Here is a 12,611-nt window from a genome sequence, read left to right on the forward strand (position 1 = left end):
AATCTGTCATTTTTTACACTCAAGTCAGGGACCAGCACTAAAGGTGAATGTTTCTCTGTAGCTAAGCTCTTGAATCTTCTTCCCTCAAATTGTTCAATAAGGGATTCACTTTGAGGGACAGAAAACAGGGCTAAATAAACCTCTTATGTAATCTGGTATGACAACATCTACATTATCTAACTGGAAAGTCTGTGTAATGATAAACAGAGTTTTCCAAAATTACACTTTATTCTGATGTTTCCTTGGGGTAGTAGGAGTAGAACAAATTATTCAAATGTTATTTGAAGCTAGAACTTTGTTTTACATGATCAATACATATAAACTCAATTAAAATAAGTTTTCTGTTATTTCAGTGGCCATTATATATTAGCATTTTTTTTACCAAAGATTAATTAGCCCATATCACTTCTTAAAAAGTATTAGTGAGACAGAAAATTCTCCATCAGAGTTATAAGAAATAGTTAAATTATTTTGTTTACATTCAGAAACATGAGTGGCAGATATTTCATGAAAGAGATTAATTTCTGAAAATTATTTTGTTCAGCATTTTTGGAGGGATGAGGAATAAGAAATGACAGTTTCTTAACAGATCATTCCAAATGCACAAAGTGAAAGAGAAATATCGCTGTTTTGTGTAAAAGATGCTCTACATTTCTTGGAAAATAGGTGAGCCTTACAAAAATATGTCCCCTGGAAGAGGGCCAAGGTTTTGGTGCAATGTGCTTATTGGTAGCACATAGTGTGAATCTAACCTGCAAAAGGAAAGTTTCAACTTCTGCTTTTCCTCTGTCCAATTTGGGAATAAGAAACATCTGCTATGTGTAGAGGGATAGTACCGTCATATGAGGTCTTATATGAATTCAAAGAGAAATTAAGTCCTACCACAGAACAAACCATGTACCTATTTGTGCATAGCACTGGCCTTCTCATTTTTAAATTTCATCGAGTTAATGATACTGAATACCTTACAACTCTCAAGTCCTTGAAGGATCAGAATCTGAGTGCTGAAAACTTACTTTTACAGGCACTTCTTACAATATATCTTTGAGTGCCATTGAAGTAGAAAAAAAAGAAGAAATTGCAGCTAAAAATTTTATTTTGCATATGATTCAAAAGAACTGCTAATGAGCAGAGGAAGAAGAAGAAGAAAAAGAAGATGAAGAAGAAGGAGGTGGAAAAGAAGAAGAAGAAGAAGAGGAAGAAGAAGAAGGGTATAAAATTACATCTTTGCTAGCTTCCTCAAATTGTTTTAGAAAAATGCAGACAAAAGTTGAAGGCCTTAAAATTTTTGACATTTGCCCTTTTATCCCAAGGAAATTTTTCCAACAGTTTTTTTTTTAAACTCAAGTGTCAATCATGCAACAGAAGAAAATCCCTGTGATGAACTTGAGATATGGCAAAGCCTTAGTAACTAGAGTATGTGCTATTTTTAAAAGAGTTTGTGAATTCAGAGCCCGGTGCTGTTGTTTTCAGCTGTAAACTGGCTGTTTTACTCTGTGTTTTCTTTAAGTGTGATTTCATCCGTGCTCTGTCTGGATGATGTATCTCAGTGCAAACAGCTCACTGTTAGCTATTATGTACCTATTAGCACTGATTGCTTTCTGATAGCACTTCACCAGTTGGTTTCACTCACTTTGACAGGTTTGGTGCTTTGTTTAACCTTTAAACTAGTGGGGCAATAACATTGCTGACAGAATTGGAGAAATAATTAAGGAAAACTTAGTAAGGCATAAGAAAACAACTGTAACAAGGCAGATCTTTCTGGTGAGTTTGAGTTGTCAGTTAAAAGAGGAAAAGGATGGGACAGACATGTGGCCAGAACCCAGTATATCATAGCTATTTTCCATTTAATCTGCAAGAATCCAGAGCTTATTACTGCTTTGCTAATTTCATTTTTTCTCTCTGTTGGTACATACTGTTCTAGGACAGGAAATATTTTTTTCTCTGTTTTTTTTTACAGAATGTATAAAAGTGGTGAGAATACTTGCAACTTGCAAACTTAGGGAACATTTCTGGTTTGATTTATAAGGGAAAAAAAAAATCAGCATTTTTAAACATAGTCTTTAGAAAAAAAAAAAAGTCACAGAATCACAGAATAGACTAAGTTAGAAGGGACCTACAGCTTCAAGCTCTGCACAGTGCCATCCCTAAGAGTCACATCGTGTACCAAAAATCATCATGCAAACACATCCTGGACTCTGTCAGGCTTGGTTCTGTGACTGCTTCCCTGGGGAGCCTGTTGCAGTGCCCAGCAACCTCTAGGTGAAGAACCTTTTCCTAATATTCAGCCTAAACCCCCCTGACACAACTTTAGGCCATTCCCTCGGGTCTGGTCACTGGTCACTAGAGAGAAGAGATCAGTGTCTGCCTCTCCTCTTCCCCACATGAGGAAGATGTAACTGTAATGAGGTCTCTCCTCAGTCTCTTTTTCTCCAGTCTGAGCAGACAAAGTGACCTCAACTGCTCCTCATATAGCTTCCCCTCAAGGCCATTCACTATCTTTGTTGCCTTTCTCTGGACACTCATTAATTGTTTAATGTCTTTTTTATATTGTGGTGCCCAAAACTGCACATAATGTTCAAGATGAGGCTGCCTCAGTATAGAGTAGAGTGGGACAATACCCTCCCTTGCTTGCTTGGCAGTGTTGGGCCTGATGCCCCCCAGGACACGCTTGGCCCTCCTGACTGCCTGAGCACTGCTGGCTCATGTTCAACTTGCCACTGGGCTGGACCCCGATGTCCCTTTCCATGGGCTGCTTTCCAGCATCTCATTTCCCCATCCATCCATCCATCCATCCATCCATCCACATCCATCCATCCATCCATCCATCCATCCAGAGTTACCTCATCCTAGGAGCAGAATCTGGCACTTTCCCTTGTTGGACTTCATATGGTTGGTGATTGCCCATTCCTGTGCCCATTCCTGTGTTTGCTGAGGTCTGTCTGCAGGGCCTCCCTGCCTTCCAGGGAGCTAACAGCTTGTCCCACATTTGTATAATCTGCGAATTTGCTTAGTATCCCTTCCAGTCCTACATCCAAGTTCATGAAGATGCTGGAGAGCACAGGGCTACAGGAGCTCTGTGGAACCCCACTGGCACCGGATCACCAGTCTGGTGTCACCCCATTCACTATCACCATTTGTGCCAAATCCCTGAGCCTGTTGCCTACCCATGATGTGTTTACCCAGCTGTGTGCTGAACATAAGGATACTATGAGAGAGAGCATTGAAAGCTTTTCTGAAATCCAGAAAGATTACCTCCACTGGCTTCCCTTGATCAGCTAGGTAGGTTACTTCTCATGAAAAGAAATCAGGTTTGATAAGCAGGACTTTCCTCTCATGAATCTGTGCTGGCTCTGACTGAAAGACTGCATTGTCTTTCAATGTTTTTTAATACTTCTCCAAATAATCTTCTCCATAACTTTACCAGGCACTGAATTGAGACTGACAGGCATGTAGTTTCCAGGATCTTCCTTCTTGCACTTCTTGAAAACTGGGACAATGTTTGCCAGCTTCTAGTCAGCTGAGACATCTCCAGATTGCCAAGACCTTTCAAAGAGCATCTAGAGAGGTTGTGCTATGACACCAGGATTCTTGGGTAAATCCTATCCAGTCCCATAGATTTCTAGGTATCCAGGTGGAGCAGCAGATCCCACACTTTCAGGGTCAGCTGGGAGTTGATAATTCCCACAGTCATGGTCCTCCACCTCAGGGCACTGAGTCCTCCTTGGTCCATCATCCATCTTGAAGACAGATACCAAAGAATGCATTAAACACCTCTGCCTTACCCTTACCCCTCTTTGTGAGGTGGCCATCCTCATCCTGTAATGGGCCAATGTTGCCATATATTTGAAAAAACTCTTTTTATTGTCCCTCATGGTTTTGGCAAGCTTCAACTCCAGTTGAATTTTGGTCACACAAATGTTCTCCCTACAGTGGCAGCAGCATCTCTGTATTCCTCCCGTATCATCTGACCTTTCTTCTACTAGTCATATATTTATTTCTCTTATTTCCATGAGAAAATTCCTGTTCAGCCAAGCCAGTCTTCTGCCTCGCCTGCTTGACTTCTGGTGTCTGTGAAATGCTGCTCTTATGTCCCCAGAAAGTTATTTTTAAAAAATGACCAGCACTAATTGATTCCAACACCTCAAAAACATTTTTCCAGAACACCTTACTAATTCCCTGACCAGTCTGCTCTCCTCATGTCCAGAGCTGAGGTTTTCATAGCATGTTTTCTCCTCTCAACAGAAATTTTAAACTCAATCACCTTGTGGTCACTGTGGCCAAGACAGCTGCTAATCTCCACATTGCTTATGAGAGTCTCTCTTTGGATGAGCAGTAGGTCAAGGAAGGCATCTTCCTGAGTCAGGTCCCTTAGGACATGTTCCATAAAGTTGTCATCCAGGTTCCTTAAGAATCTTTTGGCCTGGGTTGTACCAGCTGTGTGATGCTCCCACTTAACTTTTGGCAAGTTTAAATCCCCCATAAGGACAAGGGCAGTTGACTTGCAAGTGTCCCTTAATTCCACAAAGAACAGTTTGTCAGTGTTATTGCCCTGCATGGGAGGTTATAGTAGACACCCATGATGATATCATCATTATTTGTTTGCCCCTTAGTTCTAACCCAGAGGCTTTCACCTGTGCTGCCAGTTGTGGGCTTCATACATTCTAACATTTCTATTACACAGAGTGCCACCACTCAGCCTCTTCTGCCCTGCCTATCCCTCCTGCAGAGCCTGGAACCATCCAACAGGGCACTCCAGTCACAGGACTCCTTCCAAGAGTTTTCACTTATTCCAGTGATGTCAAATCTCTGGGACAGAGAAAAGGCCTTGAGCTCCTCGCGTGTGTGTTGCTCGCTGCCCTGTGCATTATTGTAGAAACATTTCAGGTGTGGTACATTGTAGCCAACACCACCTGAATGAGATTGAAAGATCCCATTAGTGCCCATTTCCTCAAGTTTTGACACAGCATCACATTAGTCTTCACTGCTGAGGGTGGTTTTGTCCCTTTTCTCCTTCCAAGCTAGTTAAAAGCACTATCAACAAGCTCCTGTGCTAAAGCTCTTTTTCCCCTCTGAGACAGGCGCATCCTGTAACATGTAAGTAGACCAGATGTGCAATAGATCATCCCATGGTCAACAAATCCCATTTTTTTCTGCTGACACCTTTTTTCTGCCGTCTTGGAGCCATGCATTGACCTATTCCTTTTGCTATTATTTGATGTTACTGAAAAAATTGAGGAAATCACCACTTGTGCTCCTGATCCCTCTACCAATCATACCAGAGTCCTGATATGTGTTCTGATTCTCTTTCAACTTCTATTTGTTATTTTGTTGATGCCAGTTTGAACAACAAATAGCAGATAGTAATCAGAGGACCTTACTAGCCTAGACAGCTTTCCAGTAATGTCCCTTATCTCACCCCTTGGAGACAGTAGACTTCCCTGTGGGTTGGATCCAGTCTGCAGAGCAGGCCCTCCATTCCCCTCAGGTGGGAATTTCCTGCTACAAATACCCTTCTCTTCCTCTTAACAGAGGAGGTGTTGTGGGTTCATGGTACTCCAAGTTGCTTGTGCTCCTTGGAGCTGTTGAAATCACCCTGAGTTGCTCCTGGAACTACTCCCTCCTCATCTGGTTGGTTGCTGAGGGCTTCCAGGTCCTGTTGAAGCTAAGTGCTGAACTCAGGATGTACAGCTCAGTCTTACCCCAGGACTTTCCTTCAGTCACAGCTATGTAAGCAGAGTACTTTACCATAAAACTTTGCACTTGCCCAGATGAGGTTTGACAGTATTTTGGTCACTACTACTGAGCTTCTACAGGCAACCAAGGTATGAAGTCACAAGAAGGAATGAATTAAAGTTGAATAGCTATTAATAGATAACACACAAGATAAATCTGGTCATTAATAGTTAACACATAAGAAACATTTTCTAAATTTCTGCAGCTAGTATGTTGCTGCAAAATCATAAACATGCTCACTTTGCGTAATTACACCAAGTTGCAAAATGCATCAGGCGGAAAAATTGCATCCTAAATAAATGGGAGAGTTGGAGCTCTCGAAAGGAAAGCAAGCTGGAGGAATCTGATATGTTAGCTTTCTAGGAGCTGCTAGGACACCTAGCTTCAATTTGTTGCTCCTTGGGGGAGCAACACTCTCCCAGGCTTGGAAGGTCCTGTCTTCCCATGAGATAATTGTGCTGCTTGGGCAGGAAAACCCTTGGGCAGGTCCTCTGGCTTTTGAGATATGGCATGTCAGACCCTCAGTGGGGTTTCCCTCCTTTTAGCTGTTCCTTGTCAGGTTCCAAGATTTGCTCATGTTCTCTCAGCCCTTCATGAACAAGCATGAGTCATGGCTCAGATCTTGGGTACCATGAAAAGTAATTACACTGACCATCTCAGACTTCTCACAGTTTTGGTGTTCTTCTCTCTTAAAATCAGGAACTTTCTTGCTTTTTTTTTTGCTAGTTTGTTTTGTTTGCAGAAGTATTCAGCACTGCTACAGCACAGCAAAAAAATTTAAAGGGAAAATAGGCTTTTAACCCACAGAAACAAAAAGGACACTCACAGCAACTACTGTATGCATCCATCTACTTTAAGGATAGCCCCCTACCTTAAATCTAGACAAATTTTGAAAATTAAGTTTCATGTTTCTTCTCTTCTCTTTTACTGAGAGTGATTCAACATTTTTTGGAAGAAATATGGTGTTTCATTTTATGATCAGTAAAATTTTCACAAAAGTGAAAAGGCAGAGTGAAGAGACAGACTGCTTGAAAGGCAGCCTGGTATTCTGCAACTATTACAGCTTCAGAAATATATTGTTTTTGTAGCTGGCACAAGATAGACAACATCCAGCAAAAGTTTTTCTGGAATTTTTCTTGTGATAATTTTTTTTAACTTTCTTGAATTTAAATAAGTCATTTAAGAATAGAATTGATCATAATCTCTCTGTTTCTCTATAAGTCAAAAGTGGTGTGCAAATTGTGGGTCTTGGAAAACATGCTTCGTTGCTGCATAGAGATAATTAAAATCTAAATAATATTTCAATAGAGTAGCCACAATAGTCTTTATGGTCATTAATAATTGAAGAGTTTGTAAGACATTAAAATATAATGTATTCATTATTTTCCTCATGTTGACTAGTGCATTACATGATGTGATGTATTTATAATTCATATCCTTCCTTGCTTGAGTTGTACTTCCTTTGGCCATGATAATAACAAAAATAGGCTACTTGTCCTTTTTTGTCACATGTACAATACTGACATCAAGTAAGTAGCACAGTTATCCCTTAATTAAATGCGATAACACGTCTAATTTAGTGTCTTTTTGTAATTTGTTTATCATCACTTTCACTGCTCATAGTATTATTTCTTATGCTAATTGCCAACTATAATGATCCTAAACTACATAAATGGTTAAATATTTCCTAGCAAAACAGTTCAGCATTTCTTACATGTTATTTTAAAAATACATTGACGAGTGCATGGGTAAAAAATGTCTAAAATAATATGAATTTATTACTGGCTAGGTAAACAGTGCTTTTTATGGGTTCTGCACTTTAATAGCTTCAGTAGTCAGAAAGGTCAGGAGAAGGCAGACATTATAGACCTTACCCCAAAAAGAGAGAAATTCTGAGCTCTCTCGTCATTGTTTTAGCACATACAATTTTTTTTTTATAGAGTATGTGGAAACTGGATAATCTTTTGACACTACATTTTTTCACCCCTGTGCATTAAGGTCCCTTGAGAAATATAACATCACGTAAAGGAAATGACAGTGATGTTTCCCCTACTACAGTAAGTGAATTCAAAATAGTCTTATTGTAAATTGTACAACATGCTCAACATCTCAAGAGGGTGTGCTTACAATGAGGGTAGGGATAAAGATATCAAGAATTGTGTTAATTAGAGGATTACAGTGCCGTTCTTTTAACAAAAAGGTGGAATATGGAGAAACTATGTATTAGACTATTCTAAAAACAAGCCTTATTATTAGAGATGCAGGTGCCACTGATTGTGGTGAAAATAAAAGTATTTATTTTGAGCAGATCAGCAGTACAGCAGGAATAAGTGGAATTGGGTCATTATATGTAAATTGAAATCTAACTGTAAAGATAGAGCACTTTTACATGAATTTATAAACCTCAGACCAAATGAATTGGTTAGAGATCAGCAGCCATATGAATTTCTCACTAAATGTCTCTCACCCCATTGACACTTTTTTCAGTACTCCATATGCTATATTGCAAACTACAGATTTAGCCCTTTTGCCCAAAGGCATCCGAACCTGTGAAAAGCCTAGCTGAAGCAGTGTCTATTGTTCATTGACAACTTGTCAATTTACTTCCAGGCAAAATAACTCATAAACATGATAAGTAAGGCAGATAAAACAAGAATTCTTTCACACTTTGTAACTTTACTGCAAAAATGCCTTGTTTTTCATAAACGTGTGAAATCTCCCCTCAGAATTGTGACTGTGCATTGAACTTTAAAACTGTGTGGAAACCATGCATGCATCTCACACTCTCTGTCTATAATAAGATGAATGTTAAATATTAAAGATTCGTTAAAAGTGGTAAAATGACAGATATTCAAAGGGTGAACAACAATCTCATATCAGTAGCTGATAATATCACTAGCTGAGTTAATAAAAGTTCATTTTAGGGGAAAAACCATCAAAAGACAAATATTTGAATTCCAGTCTCTAAACTGACATTCATATTTCTTTAATGGTTATTATGTAAATCTTTCCACTTCTGGAACCATATAAAACAACTTTACTTCATAGACAGTGGCAAAGAGCATTAAATAGACATCAATGACATACTAATTTAAAACATGGTCATACAAATAGCTTCTTAGTGCTCAATAACAATGATGATATTTTTCACAAAAGATATTTAAATGATTAATTTTTTATACATTGCCATACTGAGAATTTTGCAATCACACACTCAGGGTTTAGTTGACTGCACATTCACACACACAAATTATTCACAAGGAAAACTTTGTAACAAGTTGCCAAAAAGCAGCTATAGAAATTATATTATTGCACATGCCATTAGGCTGAGACCATGTTTACAGTGCTAAAAATATTACTTTTTTCCCTCCAAGATAACTGGCAGTTGCCTCCTCTCCCTTTGTTAATTTCCTTACTCTTTCTTAACATGTGTTATGTTTGCAATTCCATGGGAGCATAGTTAGATGATCTTTTCTGTGAGCAGGGTTACTTCCTCCAGCACACTAGTTTTGACTTCTGATGTGGTGTTTCCACAACACAAACAATGGGTGCTGTGAGGCAGTGGGACTAAAAATTGAAAAATAATGCTTAATCTTGTGATAGATTGCTGCTGGGCTATTTGTGCGCCCAGCCAGGTGCACTGGGGCATGTGACTTTGCTGAGGATGCCCAGAGCCCTCAAAAGCCTCTAAAAGTCTTGGTGAGTCAAACCTAGTACAAAGCTGGTTATCCTCCAGTTGCTGGTGACATGGCTTATCTCTACTCCAAGACGCATGACTGTCCCCATTAATTGGTAATGCTGTGGAATGGTTACTTTCCAAATTTGATTGCTCTTAGAAAGATTGAGTGGATCTTTGGATGAGGGAAAAGAAGTTAGGACCTATTTTGTGGTGAATTACTGCTTTATGAGTAGCCAGAACCCATGAATAAAAATGTGATTTTTTTTTTCTTGTTTTCTAGTTATATTTACCTGTGACAATGAAGAATGTCAAGCCTTAAACTTTTATTTTGAGTAAGGAATTAGAGTTAGCAAAGATTAAAATTGCAAACAAATATTAGTGAGACATTTTATCTTAACCCAATCATAAAAAAGATTCCAACTTAAAAAAATTGCATTATTTATATTTTATTAATATTAGATGATTCTTTGCTATGTATAATTAGAAGAAAAAAGGGAAAGAGAATTATGAATGCATCATCAGCTATTGATTCAAAACTAAAACACACTTTCTGTTTACACATCCTTTCAGATTTTTATTACACATTCATTTTGACCAATTACAACTGTAATTACAATTTACACAGCATAATTACTAATTTGTTTTCAATTTTATCTGTGGGTGCCATAATTTGTCATGGTTTTTCAATGAACTTCACTACTATGGGAATAATTGAAGAGAGATGTGCTGTCCACATGCATGGTCACCACTACACTAAGGAGAGAAAATTATAGCCCAAAACTATTTGGGTCTAATTTATCTATGGCATACAACGTAGTTATGCTCCCTAAACAGTACTGTTATACACAAACCACAGTAATGAAACAACTATTTTCTTACCCACTCTTTTCCCAGTACCTTTCTATGCAAATTATTAGTGCACTAATTGAACTGCTGCATTGTAAGACATTTTCAGAGTGCAAAGTGCTTAATATATTATGTGTGAGACTTAATATATTAGTGATTAATATATTATGTGGGAGACATTTTAGTCAGTCTATCAGTTAAAATAGTTTAAATAGATTTGCAGCCATACCTTTACTTATTTAGTTCGGAATTTTGCTCTGTTCCCCTGCTCTATTAAACCTCCTTTCAGTTATGGCAATTTATAGAGCTGCTGGTGCTGTACCCTCTGTATTCAAACTAAAGGCAGTCTTTATGGATGCAAAGAAGTGAACCCCTGAATATGTGCCTGGAACAGAGTGTATTTACAGAGTTATAAGCTGTTTTGAAATGGTTAATGAGAAATAGAAGCTGGCATTTACAGTTGCAACAAATCCTTAATGCAATGACTGGGTTCACAGAGGTGATGCTATAAACACCACACAGGTAGGAAAGGGACATGTGATCTTCCCTCTGAGCAACTGATGTTCAGCTGATATTCACCAGCTGTTAACCTCTGCTGATTCTCACCTTGCAGAGAGCCAGTAACAAATATGGGGAATGCTTTGCAGGCTCTCTCATGTACCAAAAACCCCACTCCAGCTGGTTTAAATCCTCTGGATCCTTTGAAACCACTGCAATTCTGAGATATTACTAAAGTAAAGAAGAACACCTCTCTGATTCTGGTGGCTTTGGAGGACATACAGTGAAAGTGCATGGTGCAGGTGAAGATTGTACAGTAGCGATAGTAAAATAACTACTGCAGCATTCCAGGTGTTTGGTGAGGTTTTTGGCACATCTTTCACTGGCATCCTGGGAAGAAATAATGTAAAAACCAAAGCAATTCTGATACAATTTCATGGTTCTACATGAGTTCTACACATTACAGGTGGTCCCTCCTAACACTCTCAAAACTATCCTATCTCACATAGGTAAAATTGAGAATCTGGAAAAAAAATCTGAAGAACTGAGAATTTAGCATTGCTTCTCTCCAATGCATGAAAAAATAGTGAAATTATGGCTTTCTTCATGATCATGTAGTCCATCATTACTACAGGTAAAACCTGATGGAGTTAAATAGTCCAGCCATTGCCTAACACCTCAAAGCTTGTGGTTTGGTATTTGAATCAGGGATCAAGTCTAATTTAACAATATATTCTAAGTCTTTATTTTCTACTAAGATATATTTTAATGTTGAATTTAAAAATGAAAATTGTCTCTTTGTGGCTCCTCTTTTATGAAATATTTTTTATACAGCACATGGCAGATTAAAAAGGTTTAGCTGTGCTGATTATCTATCCAAATGTTTTATCAATAGCTAGACGCAGTCTATCTGTGAAAGCCCTTGGAGAAGTCCCACTTGCCTTATTTCCCACGCCCAAGTGAGACATCAGTGAATGACTACATGGTCCATGCATATCAATGTTAGACAAACACAGCATTAATGGAAAATCATGGGTCACCTTATCAAAATATTTTAAATGCCCCTTAATTTTTTTTTTTTAATTAAGGAAAAAATGACAGTAAACTGACCTTGTGATATCACACTGCCTTTCAGAAAGCAAATACTACTCAGCCTGCAACTTGCTCATTGGTCAAAAATCTATTCCAAGCAAATGATAAAATACACATCCTCATGTGTTGATACAACCCTTGGTAACTGCCTGACAAAGTGTTAAACAATTGTACTCTTTAGTAAAGAACATGTTTGCTGACACTTATTTGGAAATATATGTAGGGGCCTCTGAGTGATTCATAAGCAAGGGTTGCGGATGCCAGGGTGTGCTGGATGTTAATGCATTGCAAAGTCAGGAAAGTTCATCTTGTGACCACGGCTCCTGGACTAGATCCAAGAATATGCCATTTGCAGAGATGGCATTAACTGCAAGAGGGCTGTTGTGGGATTTGGATTCCTGCCCTTGTATTTATCTACTCACAATGTCATTAACACCCACATTGATCCCGAACTGCTGCCTGGTGCCAAAGTTGTTTTGTTTGCTGGTGTCACAAATCACAAATGAGAAAATGGTTCTAAAGATAACAGCTCTGCAGCTTTGCATTGTTATAAAAGGGCCATAGGAGCCCTCCATACCTGCTAGTAATATGCTATAATGTTTTTGCTTAGCTATTATTTAGAATCATTATCTTTGCTTTGGCAAAATTAGTGTTAGGATGACTGTAATATGATTTGCATGAGGATTGTCACAATGCATCTGTCAATATCTTTCTGGTCTTGATATACTGCTGAAGAAAATGCTGTAGGTTAAAACTGGCA

Source organism: Onychostruthus taczanowskii, unplaced genomic scaffold (genome assembly GCF_017590055.1).
Source record: "Onychostruthus taczanowskii isolate IOZ18803 unplaced genomic scaffold, ASM1759005v1 scaffold72, whole genome shotgun sequence".
Classification (NCBI taxonomy): domain Eukaryota; kingdom Metazoa; phylum Chordata; class Aves; order Passeriformes; family Passeridae; genus Onychostruthus; species Onychostruthus taczanowskii.